Source organism: Mauremys reevesii, linkage group 6 (assembly GCF_016161935.1).
Source record: "Mauremys reevesii isolate NIE-2019 linkage group 6, ASM1616193v1, whole genome shotgun sequence".
Lineage (NCBI taxonomy): Eukaryota > Metazoa > Chordata > Testudines > Geoemydidae > Mauremys > Mauremys reevesii.
Genome location: NC_052628.1, coordinates 118,800,719 through 118,813,413, shown reverse-complemented (window position 1 = coordinate 118,813,413; position 12,695 = coordinate 118,800,719).

The following is a 12,695-nucleotide window of genomic DNA, read 5'->3' as shown; positions in this document are numbered from 1 at the left end:
GATGATATGAGGATAACGGGCTGGCTTAATAGGTAGGTCAATGTGCCTGTGTGATGATAACCTTTTTCCAGAGTTTTTGGAGAGAGTCTTTGCCGCATGCTTCGGGTTCAGCTGACCGCCATATTTGGTCTTCTTACATGCAAATGGATATTTTTGCATGAAAATGATCTTATTTGCATATGCATATTTGCCCTGAAAGTGCTCATCTGAACATAAGAATGGCCATATTGGGTCAGACCAATGGTCTGCCTAGCCCAGTATCCTGTCTTCCAACAGTGGCCAATGCCAGGTGCTTCAGAGGGAATGAACAGAACGGGGCAATTCTAATTCTTTTTTTTAAACCCAGTTATACTTTTGGCCTTCGAAACATCCCACTGCAATGAGTTCCACACTGACTGTGCATTGAGTGTAATAGTACTTTCTTTTGTTTATTTTAAACCTACTGCCTCTTAATTTCATTAGTGACCACTGGTTCTTGTGTTATGAGGAGTGATAACTGTCACTTCCTTACTCATTTTCTCCACAGCCATCATGATTTTATACATCTCTACTATATCCCTCCCTTAGACATATTTTTTCCAATCTGAACAGTCCCAGTCTTATTAATCTCTCCTTGTATGGAAGCAGTTCCATGCCCCTAGTCATTGCTGTTGACCTTCTCTGGACTTTTTCCAATTCTAATGCATCTTTTTCAAGATGTGGTGATTAGAACTGTATGCAGTATTCAAGATGTGGGCGTACCATGGATGGATATTGAGGCAATATGATACTTTCTGTTTTCTTATTATCTTATCTTATTCTGTTGGCTTTTTTTGACTGCGGCTGCACATTGAGTGAATGTTCTCAGAGATCTATCTACGATGACTCCAAGATCTCTTTCTTGAGTGGCAACAGCTAATTTAGACCCCACCATTTTGTGTGTATAGTTGGGATTCTGTTTTCCAATGTGCATTACTTTGAACTTAACATTGAAATTTATCTGCCATTTAGTCATCCATATACAGTGTTGTTGTAGCCGTGTCTGTTCAGTAACCCAGTTTAGTAAGCTCCCTTTGTAACTCTCTGCAGTCAGCTTTGGATGTGAATGTCTTGAGCAATTTTATATAGTCTTCAAATTTTGTCACCCCACTGTTCACCCCATTTTCCACATCATTTATGAATATATTGAATAGCACAGGTCCCAGGGCAGATCCTTAAGGCTCCCCCCTTTTACCTGTCTCCACTGTGTAAACTGAACATTTATTCCTACCCTTTGTTTCCTGTCTTTTAACCAGCTACTGATCCATGAAGACGACCTTTCTTTCTTATCCCAGGACTGCTTACTTTGTTTAAGAGCCTTGGATGAGTGACCCTGCGAAAGGCTTTCTGAAAGTCCAGTTACACTACATTGCCTGGATCACCCTTGTCCACATGCTCAGTGACACCCTCAAAGAATTCTAGTAGATTGGGGAGGCATGATTTCCCTTTGCAAAAGTCATCTTCACTCTCCACCAACATATGTGTATCTGTGTGTTTGATAATTCTGTTCTTTATTATCGTTTCAACCAATTTGCTCAGTACTGACTTACCAGCCTGTAATTGCCAAGATCACCTCTGGAGCATTTTTTAAAAAATCAGTGTTACATTAGCTACCCTCCAGACATCTGATACAGAGGCTGATTTAAGCAACAGGTTACATACCACAGTTAGTGGTTCTGCAGTTTCATATTTGAGCTCCTGGTGTCTTATTACTGTTTATCAATTTGGTCCCAAACCTCCTCTTATGCACACCTCCATCTGGGACAGGTCCTCAGATCTGTCACCTAAAAAGAATGGCTCGGGTGTGGGAATCACCCTCATATCCTCTGCAGTGAAGACCGATGCAAAGAATTCATTTAGTTTCTCTGCAGTGGCCTTGTCTTCCTTGAGTGCTCCTTTAGCACCTTGAATGTCCAGTGGCCCCACTGATCATTTGGCAGAAGAACGCCCTCTAACACTACAGAGTTCTGGAAATATCGGTCAAAGCACTGGTCTCTTTTATAATAAGCACCGGCATTTCAATACATTCAGGCATCATTCAATGCTACTACCAATACCGGCTTGGTTGACTCCAGTTAGCAGAGCACTCATAAAGTGCTGACACCACTGTCTATATGTGTGTCTGTAGGAGAGGTCACACTGGACAGGGGCTCAACAGGCTTTTCCTCAAGTTTAATCCAGGTAGGCATGTGCTATTCTCTACCTAATAGAGCACAGAGAAAAGAAGCTTTCCCCCTTTGTTTTTGCTGTTTTTTGGACCGGGCTATAGCGTCCTGCTCTGATTTTACAGCACACTGAAGTCAGATGCATGGGTTCTCCTTCCTTTGCATCTGGTGCTGCTGTTTTCCACCACCCGCCTCATCTGCTTATCTTTGGCTTCTGCAAAGTAGAGCGGATTATCTTAAACCTTCCCTCTTGGACGGTGGTCTGTCTATCACAGCTAAATCCATGTTTCTCAGCTCTGACTTCACAGCTCACTAGACCAGAATTAAACCATTCTCAGGCATTTCTGCTACGGCAGCTAAATATAGCCTGGATAGGGAATCCTGGGATGAAAAGGAACCCAAATCCTAAGTAAAATGCAGAAGCTACGTTGCATCCCCTCAACAAACTGTTACAGCAAACCCACAAAATCAGACTCGGTCACATTTTTTTTTTTTTTACTCAATATATGTGAAAAGAGGGAGCAGATTCTCACTCACTCTCCCCCTCCCCTCCTGCCCAAGACAGGCCGAGGCAGGGCCGGCCCTCGAGAAAATGGCACCCTGGGGTGAGTTCCCCACAACTTCAGCCCCTCCCCCGGCTGGGAGCCAGCCTGATACACCTGCCCGCTCCACCAAGCCCGGATACCAGCCAGGCCACAGCGCCTCCCTGACCACAGCACCAGTCACCCGTGACGCTCACCCATAAGGCCGGCCATGGACCAACACCACATTCTGGTCTCAATTACACCCAGTCTGGTGGAAAACTACCTGGGATTACTCTAGGTTTACAGCGACGCATCTCAAAACGAGAGCTCTGGCTCCTCAGTGGCAGTCCAGCGACGTAGCTTTGTTGGACTCAATGGAGCTACAGCCCTTTATGTCACCACAGAATCTAGACCACCAGCTCTGGAGCTCCTCGGGCCTGAATCGCCACGGTGTTACTCCAGTGTTATGTGGGTGCATGCGCTCGGCTGTCGAAGGCATTACATAAAGCAGAAGCAATGCAGCGGTGAATTCTCTCCCTGCTCAAGACAGACATTGCCAATGTCGTCGGCCTAAGGCACAGGAGGTGTGGGCTATATTTCAAAAAGAAATGCTTTATGGGCCACAAAAGATTTCCAGAAACATTTTATCGAGATGGCTGCTGCTAGAAGAGATAGATTGTTACCCGATTCGAAAGATTCATGAGCCTGACAAGGCGGAGCGCCTGCAAAGGAGCCATTTAACATATGAAATCCATGGCCTTAATTGTTAGAAGGAATAAATCTTCATGTGCTCCCATTCCCCACAGCGAAACTCCTCTCTGACTGATTCTGGGAGAGCTGCTGGGCCAAGCCAAGCAAACACAGGCCAACAGGGCCCTGCTGACTGAGTTACAGATCGCTGCGGTGTCCAACTTCTGACCCTCAACACCCCGAATGGCTCTCGCGGGAAAACAATGGGTATTCGGATAAGGCATTGGGCTGTGTACCCTCGCTGCACCCTGTGAGAAAGGAGAAGGGTTTGGATCAGGCCTGTCATTTCAGGGAGGAGATGGGGGTGTCCCCTCCACACCTGCCTCCCTGGAGCAACGTCGGTGGGAGCCAGGCACCCCCTGCAGCTGGTCAGCAGCTCCCTTCTTCTGGCCCCCTGCTGCATTGCACTGAAGGGTGGGGAGTAGCTCTGGTAGCCCCATGGCCTGCTTCCCTGCTGGGCTGTGGGAAATAGGAAAGTGTTGATGGTGGGGAAAGTGAAATATGCCAGGCCCCAGGCTGGACACCACTGAGAGCACTCACCGAAGATGCACCAGTGACGGACAAGTCAAGGCCACTCCTCAGCCATGCAAGGTTCTTTTGGAGCATGGTTGGGCTTGATGTGGGAGACGTGGTGGGATCTGTAGGTGGAACAAATGACTGTCACCAGGGGCTGAGCCAGGGACCTCCAGAGCTGGAAGCACGACGCTTTGCAGCTCGGGCTACACAGCCTGCTTCTGTAGGTGGGTCTGTGACAGACTCGCATCCTCTGGGCATTGGGGACACACGACAGACACTGACCAGCGGGTTACAATACTTCTGGGGAAAGAGGGTCTTCAGGTGGCTTTCTAGAGCAAGGGGCAGACTCTTGGAGAAAAGGCACTGCTCCTGGTGAGGAAGGGTACCAGAGTCCATCCCTCAGCCGTGGCAACGTCAACCACGGTGCACCCAAAACGAGGGTGGAAAGGCTAAAGCCTCTGGCCTCCACAGCGCAGCAGGGCTGAGGCTCTTGCCAAATGCATAACATTTCCAGCTGAGTTAAGTAATCCCAGCCCCCTCCCTTTCCCCTCTGAGTCTGATTCAGAGGTCGCCATGGAAGAACAAATGGCCATGTCCGTCTTCCCTGCTCTTTGCCTCAGACTTGCTATGACACTGCTCAGCTTCTGACTGGCTGGAGAGGCATATCCCAAAGCCTTAGCATTGGAGCCCATCACAGCACAGAAAGAGGCCTTTCATCTCCTTAACCTATCTGCCGATGCTCATTTGCCGTAACGTGCACGGGGAGATGTGTCAAACGACTTGACAGTCATTTGAATTCTGGCTAGCAGGTTCTCCACTGAAACAGGAGTAATACCAGACTCCCAACACAGACTTGAGGTTTTTGGCATTCTCTGGGTGAGACGTTTACCCAAGGAAACTCTCTCTCCCTTCGCTGGTCTTTTTAGGCTAGCGAATAAACAACTGCAACTCCTTCAGGCTCCAGAAACAGATCTAAAGTGCCCATCCTGAAGTGAGACCTCCCTTGGGGGCAAAGACCATTTCTTCATAGACTCACGTCAAATGAGACATAAGTATGTGCTGAAAGTTAAGTATGTGCTAAGCGTTGTCGTAAATAGGGATGGACTTCAGCATGTGTTTAAGTGCTTTCCTCAATTACATGCTGTAACATTTAGGGCCAAATTTTCAAAAACAGCCTCCAGTTTTGTGCATGTCGTTTTAATAGCTGATTCTTATACACCCATCACCACAGCAGCTGGGTGCATTATAAACATTAACTTAACCTTTTATGATGTTATCTGCCCACAATGGACTCCAGATCAACCATGAATAAACTAACAGTCATCCACAGGTAATCAACTAAGACAACATCTACCTGATTCATGCACATATTTTCCATAGGCATATCCAAATTGAGAGTGGTGTGTTAACAGACACATGTGCAAAATACCCAGCACTAACAGAGAGGAAAGGCTGAGGACCCTTTGGAAGTGATGCCCATATTGCCGAGCTAATAAGACAAAGAGATGCAATCCGGTAGCTGGTAAAATTATATTTCAATTCGCTGTAGCCTGCTGGAAAGTAAAACCATGTTCCATGCATAGCATGGTTTCAAATGTACTAGAAGGTATTCAAGAGAGTTTTCACGTCTCAGACCCGGGAAACCAGAAATGTAATCTACCTCGGAAAAGAAAAATGAAACAGTAACGACACCTTATGTCCAGAAGCTTGTTAAGAGACATTAAAGAAAGGGACCTTTTGTCTGTCTTGTCTATTTAGACTCCAAGCTCCACAGATCAAGGGCTTGTTTCTTACTGTGTGGATGTGCAGAATCCAGCACAATAGGGCTCAGATCTCAGTTGGGGCTGGTTGGAGTTATTGTAATAAAACAAAACAACATTCTGTACGGCAGTCATTCATTTGCTGTTTTTGTCGATTCACTTGGTTTTCAAGACTATGCCTGTCTGCGAGAGGGTGCACCTGGCCTTCCCGGCTCCCCCGCGGCGCTACTACACCCTGCCAAGGAAGCAGCTAATCAGGGCACAGCAGACTCAGATAAAAAGAGCTGCAGGGCCCAAGCAGGTCGGCTCCTGGCTGGGACACAGGGTGAGGAAGGGTGCTCTGCTCTGGCCAACGGTGCTTGAGGGATAGCCAGGGTTTGTTTCTGGCTGCACTGGCACTGCTGGGTTTACAGGGAGAAAGAGGACCTAAGAATCTTAACCCTGAGAGAAGGATGAAGCTGAAAGGAGCCAGGTAGGGAGAGCCCGAGGGAAGAAGCAGCAGCAGCAGCAAACTGAAATTGAGCAATGCTTAGCGTCTGTGCATCAGGTCCCTGGGTTGGAACCTGGAGTAGTGGGTGGGCCCAGGTTCCCCTACTGGCCACAGGCAAAGTGGCATAAACCCTGAGAAGAGAACAGGCCCTACTTTAGAGCCCAAACAAAGGGTCAAATTTAAAGGGCCCAGAGCTGGGGCTGAAGACCTTAGCGAGGGCAAATAGATGGTTAGTTACTGGACTCTTTAATGCCCTGGAAGGGGTTCACTTGGACTTTGTGACTAGGCTGGAAGGCCAAGCCACAGAAGATCCACCAAGGTCAGCTGGCAGCCCACAGGGGGCGCCGGGGCAAAAAAAAAGGGACTGCAGTACCACACCCAGCCACTAGGAGATGATCAAGAGGTGAGTACTCCCATCACACCATCTTTTTAAAACCAGGAGAAGTAGCTACTTTGGGGTTAAAATGCTTTGAGACCGTGCACTGAAGGCAGAATGCCATTGTCAATGGTCCTGTGACTATCGTGTAGGACCACTTAATACCGGGTTATGGGTTTTCTGTATTTAAATAATTACGGATTGAAATGTAGTCTTGGAATGAGGCTGAAGTGTGGATGAGTTGCTAGGATAGAGCATTGGTCTGAGGGATAGAGAGGTAGGTCGTAGTCCTTGCTGTCCTGCTGAGGAACTTTGGCCAAGTGACTTCACTTCTGTGTCCCCTCCCATCCTTTGTCTGCCTGGTCTGTTTAGACTGTAAGTGCTTCAGGGCATGGAGCGTCTCTTACTGTACGTGTGCAGCTTCTTACGCAATGGGGGCCTAGCACTGCTTAATATAACTACATACAGAGACGTTGCAGTCCTAGAGGCGAGCACGAAGCCCCAGAAAATGTGCGCTGTGGAGGGAGGGCGTTGGAGAAATGTTTTTGTGACCTCACGCTTTTAATTTGTCTTCGTAGCCTTCCAAATCCTAGCGAACAAAAATAGCAACAGTCTCTGAAAATGTCACAAAATAACTATTTTGATTAAAAGAAAGGCACCAAAGATTGAAAATAATATTCCTAGAAAATCAAAATAATTCATGTGACATTCAAGTAACCTTTAAAAATCATCCCTTCGAGATAGACGTAACCTTTTTACTTAAGCAATAAGAAACCACCTCTGCACAGGTCCACATTAGAGCTGACTTTTTTCTGATCAATTGAAGAACTGCACAGTAGCAGCACAAGGTAAATGAACACAGGGCAGCTTTAGCCACCAAAGACGACACTAAATGCAGCTGGCTCAAACCAGCTATTAGCAGTTTTCATGCTTTCAAATGGGCAGGCTTGTTTCATTGGAATCTTTTTTAATTTCAAAGGCCAGATTCTGTGGTGGGATCTGGTGGCCTCTTTGCACTCCCCACCCCGGGGGTTCCCCTGGGGTGAAGAAGCCCTATCCAGATGTGCAGGTGTCATAGCTGGCTCTTACCCCATCTCCCAACTCAATGCAACCAGAGCATTCAGTCAACCTGCAGCTAGCAGACAGTCCCTTGGTGGGCTGTTATCTGTTGGTGTAGTTTAGAGCAGCCCCTGAGTTGCTGTAAAATTATTATTACCATTGTATTCCAGTAGCTCCCAGTAGGGATCCAGACTGAGATCGGGGCCTGATTGTGCTAGGAGCTGTATGTACACAGAGCAAGGGGCAGATCTTTCCCTCAAAGAGTTTACAATTGAAATAACCAAGCCAGGCAAAGGGTGGGAGAAAGGAAGTATTATTATCTTCATGTTACACATGAGACAACAAAGGCACAGAGAGATTAAGTGACATGCCCAGGGTCGCACGTGGAATCTGGCAGAGCAGGGAATTGACCCCCGCCCCCAGTACCACATGCAATGCCCTAACCACAAGGTCTTCCTTCCTCACATTATGGTGAGGATTTTGGTAAGCTCAGAGAGCTGATAGGTAAGGTCCCATGGGAATCAAGACTGAGGGGAAAAACAGCTGAGGAGAGTTGGCAGTTTTTCAAAGGGACACTATTAAGGGCCCAAAAGCAAGCTATTCCGCTGGGCAGGAAAGATAGAAAATGTGGCAAAAGACCAGCTTGGCTTAACCACGAGATCTTGCATGAGCTAAAAAATAAAAAGGAGTCATATAAAAAATGGAAACTAGGACAGATTACAAAGGCTGAATATAGGCAAACGACACAGGAATGCAGGGGCAAGATTAGAAAGGCAAAGGCACAAAATGAGCTCAAACTAGCTATGGGAATAAAGGGAAACAAGAAGACTTTTTATCAATACATTAGAAGCAAGAGGAAGACCAAGGACAGGGTAGGCCCACTGCTCAGTGAGGAGGGAGAAACAGTAACAGGAAACTTGGAAATGGCAGAGATGCTTAATGACTTCTTTGTTTCGGTCTTCACCGAGAAGTCTGAAGGAATGCCTAACATAGTGAATGCTAATGGGAAGGGGGTAGGTTTAGAAGATAAAATAAAAAAAGAACAAGTTAAAAATCACTTAGAAAAGTTAGATGCCTGCAAGTCACCAGGGCCTGATGAAATGCATCCTAGAATACTCAAGGAGCTAACAGAGGAGGTATCTGAGCCTCTAGCTATTATCTTTGGAAAATCATGGGAGACAGGAGAGATTCCAGAAGACAGGAAAAGGGCAAATCTAGTGCCCATCTACAAAAGTTTAACTTCTGTGCCAGGGAAGATAATGGAGCAAGTAATTAAGGAAATCATCTGCAAACAATTGGAAGGTGGTAAGGTGATAGGGAATAGCCAGCATGGATTTGTAAAGAACAAATCATGTCAAACCAATCTGATAGCTTTCTTTGATAGGATAATGAGCCTTGTGGATACGGGAGAAGCAGTGGATGTGGTATACCTAGACTTTAGTAAGGCATTTGATATGGTCTTGCATTATATTCTTATCGATAAACTAGGCAAATACAATGTAGATGGGACTACTATAAGGTGGGTGCATAACTGGCTGGATAACCGTACTCAGGGAGTAGTTATTAATGGTTCCCAATCCTGCTGGAAAGGTATAACAAGTGGGGTTCCGCAGGGGTCTGTTTTGGGACCGGCTCTGTTCAATATCTTCATCAACGACTTAGATATTGGCATAGAAAGTATGCTTATTAAGTTTGCAGATGATACCAAACTGGGAGGGATTGCAACTGCTTTGGAGGACAGGGTCATAATTCAAAATGATCTGGACAAATTGGAGAAATGGTCTGAGGTAAACCGGATGAAGTTTAACAAAGACAAATGCAAAGTGCTCCACTTAGGAAGGAACAATCAGTTTCACACATACAGAATGGGAAGAGACTGTCTAGGAAGGAGTACGGCAGAAAGGGATCTAGGGGTTATAGTGGACCACAAGCTAAATATGAGTCAACAGTGTGATGCTGTTGCAAAAAAAGCAAACATGATTCTGGGATGCATTAACAGGTGTATTGTGAGCAAGACACGAGAAGTCATTCTTCCGCTCTACTCTGCGCTGGTCAGGCCTCAACTGGAGTATTGTGTCCAGTTCTGGGCACCACATTTCAAGAAAGATGTGGACAAACTGGAGAGGGTCCAGAGAAGAGCAACAAGAATGATTAAAGGTCTGGAGAACATGACCTACGAAGGAAGGCTGAAAGAACTGGGTTTGTTTAGTTTGGAAAAGAGAAGACTGAGAGGGGACATGATCGCAGTTTTCAGGTATCTAAAAGGGTGTCGTCAGGAGGAGGGAGAAAACTTGTTCACCTTAGCCTCTAAGGATAGAACAAGAAGCAATGGGCTTAAACTGCAGCAAGGGAGGTTTAGGTTGGACATTAGGAAAAACTTCCTAACTGTCAAGGCACGTCTACACTACGGGACTATTCCGAATTTGCATAAACCGGTTTTGTAAAACAGATTTTATAAAATCTAGCTATCCCATAGTTCTTGAGATCCCAGTGCCTGATGGGGCAAAAATCATTTTCTGGTTCTGGGTACAGCCTCACCCTCCCTCCTCCCTGAAAGCGGCAGACAATTGCACCTTTTTGCTTGGTGAACTAGCACAGCAAGCATGGACCCTGCTCAGCTCCATACCTTCGAACGAGGCGAGTAAGCGCTTGGAGATCCTGATGGTAATGGGGCAGATTCTATCCACTGACTGGTGGGACCGCATTGTGTTGAGCCAGCGCACCACACAGCAGGTCGTCAGGAATCAATTCAATTTGGGAAAAATCTACTGTGGGGGGCTGCTGGATGCAAGTAGCCAAGCAATCACTAAGCTGCTACTTGGAAACGGCAGGCCATAGTGTGGATGGCTTTTTTGCAATGGGGATTCCTAACTGGGGGGGCGAGATGGAAACCCATATCCCTATCTTGGCACCGCAGCACCAGGGCACCCAACGTGAACGGAAGGGGTACTTTTCAATGGTGCTGCAAGCACTAAACGGCGCAGCAAGGGAATTACTTCCCAGACCAGAAAGATGCCATGGCTCACAGCCAAACCAATGTCCCCTATGTTATTGCTGCTTGCTGTATTCTCCACAATCTGATTGACTCAGTCCCTGTAAGCAACTCCTCCCCTTCGAGTACAGCTTACTTATGCAAATAAAGTCACTCTCATTTAAAAAAAGAGGGAGAGAAGTAAGTGTGTTTTGGAGGGAGGAAGGAGGGGATGAGAAGCCATTAAAAAAAATTCAGAGTAACGACATCCTTCTGGTTTCTTACACGTCTGGGAGAGAGGAGGAGGAACATGGGGGGGGGGGAGGGGGGGGTACAGGGGGGCAGCAGCACTCTGTGATCCTGCTGCTGCTCCTGAAGCTCCACAAGACGCCGAGCATGTCAGTTTGATCACGCAGCAGCCCCAGAGTTGCATCCCGCCACCGCTGATCTTCCTGCCGCAACCGCTGATTTTCCTGCCGGTCTTCCTGCCGCCACCTCTCATCTCGGTTGTCCCTCCTGTCCTCACGTTCACTGGCCTCTTTCCTGTAATTTGAAACCACATCCTTCCACTCATTCAGATGAGCTCTTTCATTGCGTGTAACTTTCATAATATCCGAGAACATCTCATCTTCTTTTCTCCCGCTTATCTGGCGCTAGCCTTTGGGATGGAGGAGGGATGGTTGAAAAATTTGCAGCTGAATGAGGGAGATAAATATTTAGAAAGATACATTTTACAGAACAATGGTTATACTGTTTCACAGTGAACATCACTATTCACCTAGCACATGTGATTTCCTACAAGGTCGCATTTTTCATCTTAAGACACAGGTCCAGGCATCAGAATTCAGCTTGCATGGCATGGTAATGTCACTGTCTCAGTGATTCCCCCCCCAACGCATGGCTAATACCACGGCTAGCTCCTGCTAATCAACAACCCCCCTCCCCAAGAAAATACTTATACCCCTTACTTAAATTCCTGATTTTTAACCAGGTTATCCTGAACGATATCACTTTGCTGAGGATAACAGAACAAGATAAAGAGCGGATGCTTCTTGAATGCCAGCAGTCACTGCAAAGGCTTGGAGTACCTACAGGGCGCTTCATCGAGATGTCCCTGGAGGATTTCCTCAATCCCCGGACATGTTAACAAACTTTGTCCTCAGGCAATCATTAAAAAAAAAAAAAAAAAAAAAAAAAAAACATTTTTTGCTATTTGCAACACTCACCCAGCTCTCCTCCATCGGCATTTCTCTGGAATAGTTGCTTGTGAGGGCTGGCCTCCTGCCTGCATAGACATGGCAGAGATTACAACCCCCCCCCACCTCGAAATCCAGGGGGGGGGGTACTTGTGCGCAGCCCCCCCCCTAAATGTGCAGCTCAGCATAGAAGAATGTTTTTTTTTTCTGCCCCCCCGGACTTCTGCTTGCTTTCTTTTTTTCTCTGGTAGGCTGTGAGCTCCTTTACTTTCACTCTGCACTGCACGGAGTCCCTGCTGTGGCCTTTACTCACTTTTTTTTTTTTTTCTTTTTTTGGAACGCAGTTCTGTTAGCACTGAATCCTCTCCCCATATAGCGATCAGTGGGAAGCAGGAAATGAATTTCAAAAAGTTCGCGGAGAATGCTGTCCAGAGGTGGTGTGGCTGGGATATACCGCCCGAGGCCAATCCGTCGATTGCGCCACACTAACCCTATTCCGATATGTTAATACCGATATTAGCAGGAGTACAGAAACCGATTTAAAGAGCCATTAAAATCGATATAAGGTGCCTTAGTGTGGACATTAGGAAAATCGGTTTACGCCCTAAACGCTGTCAGGCTTCAGGGTGGTTAAACACTAGAATAAATTGCCTAGGGAGGTTGTGGAATCTCCATCTCTGGAGATATTTAAGAGTAGGTTAGATTAATGTCTATCAGGGACGGTCTAGATCTAGACAGTATTTGGTCCTGCCATGAGGGCAGGGGACTGGACTCAATGACCTTCCAGTCCTAGAATCTATGAATCTATGAATTACAGCCAGCAGTGAACCAGCCTGAGGTTGAAGAAGCTGTAAGCCCCCAGGCCAGAGA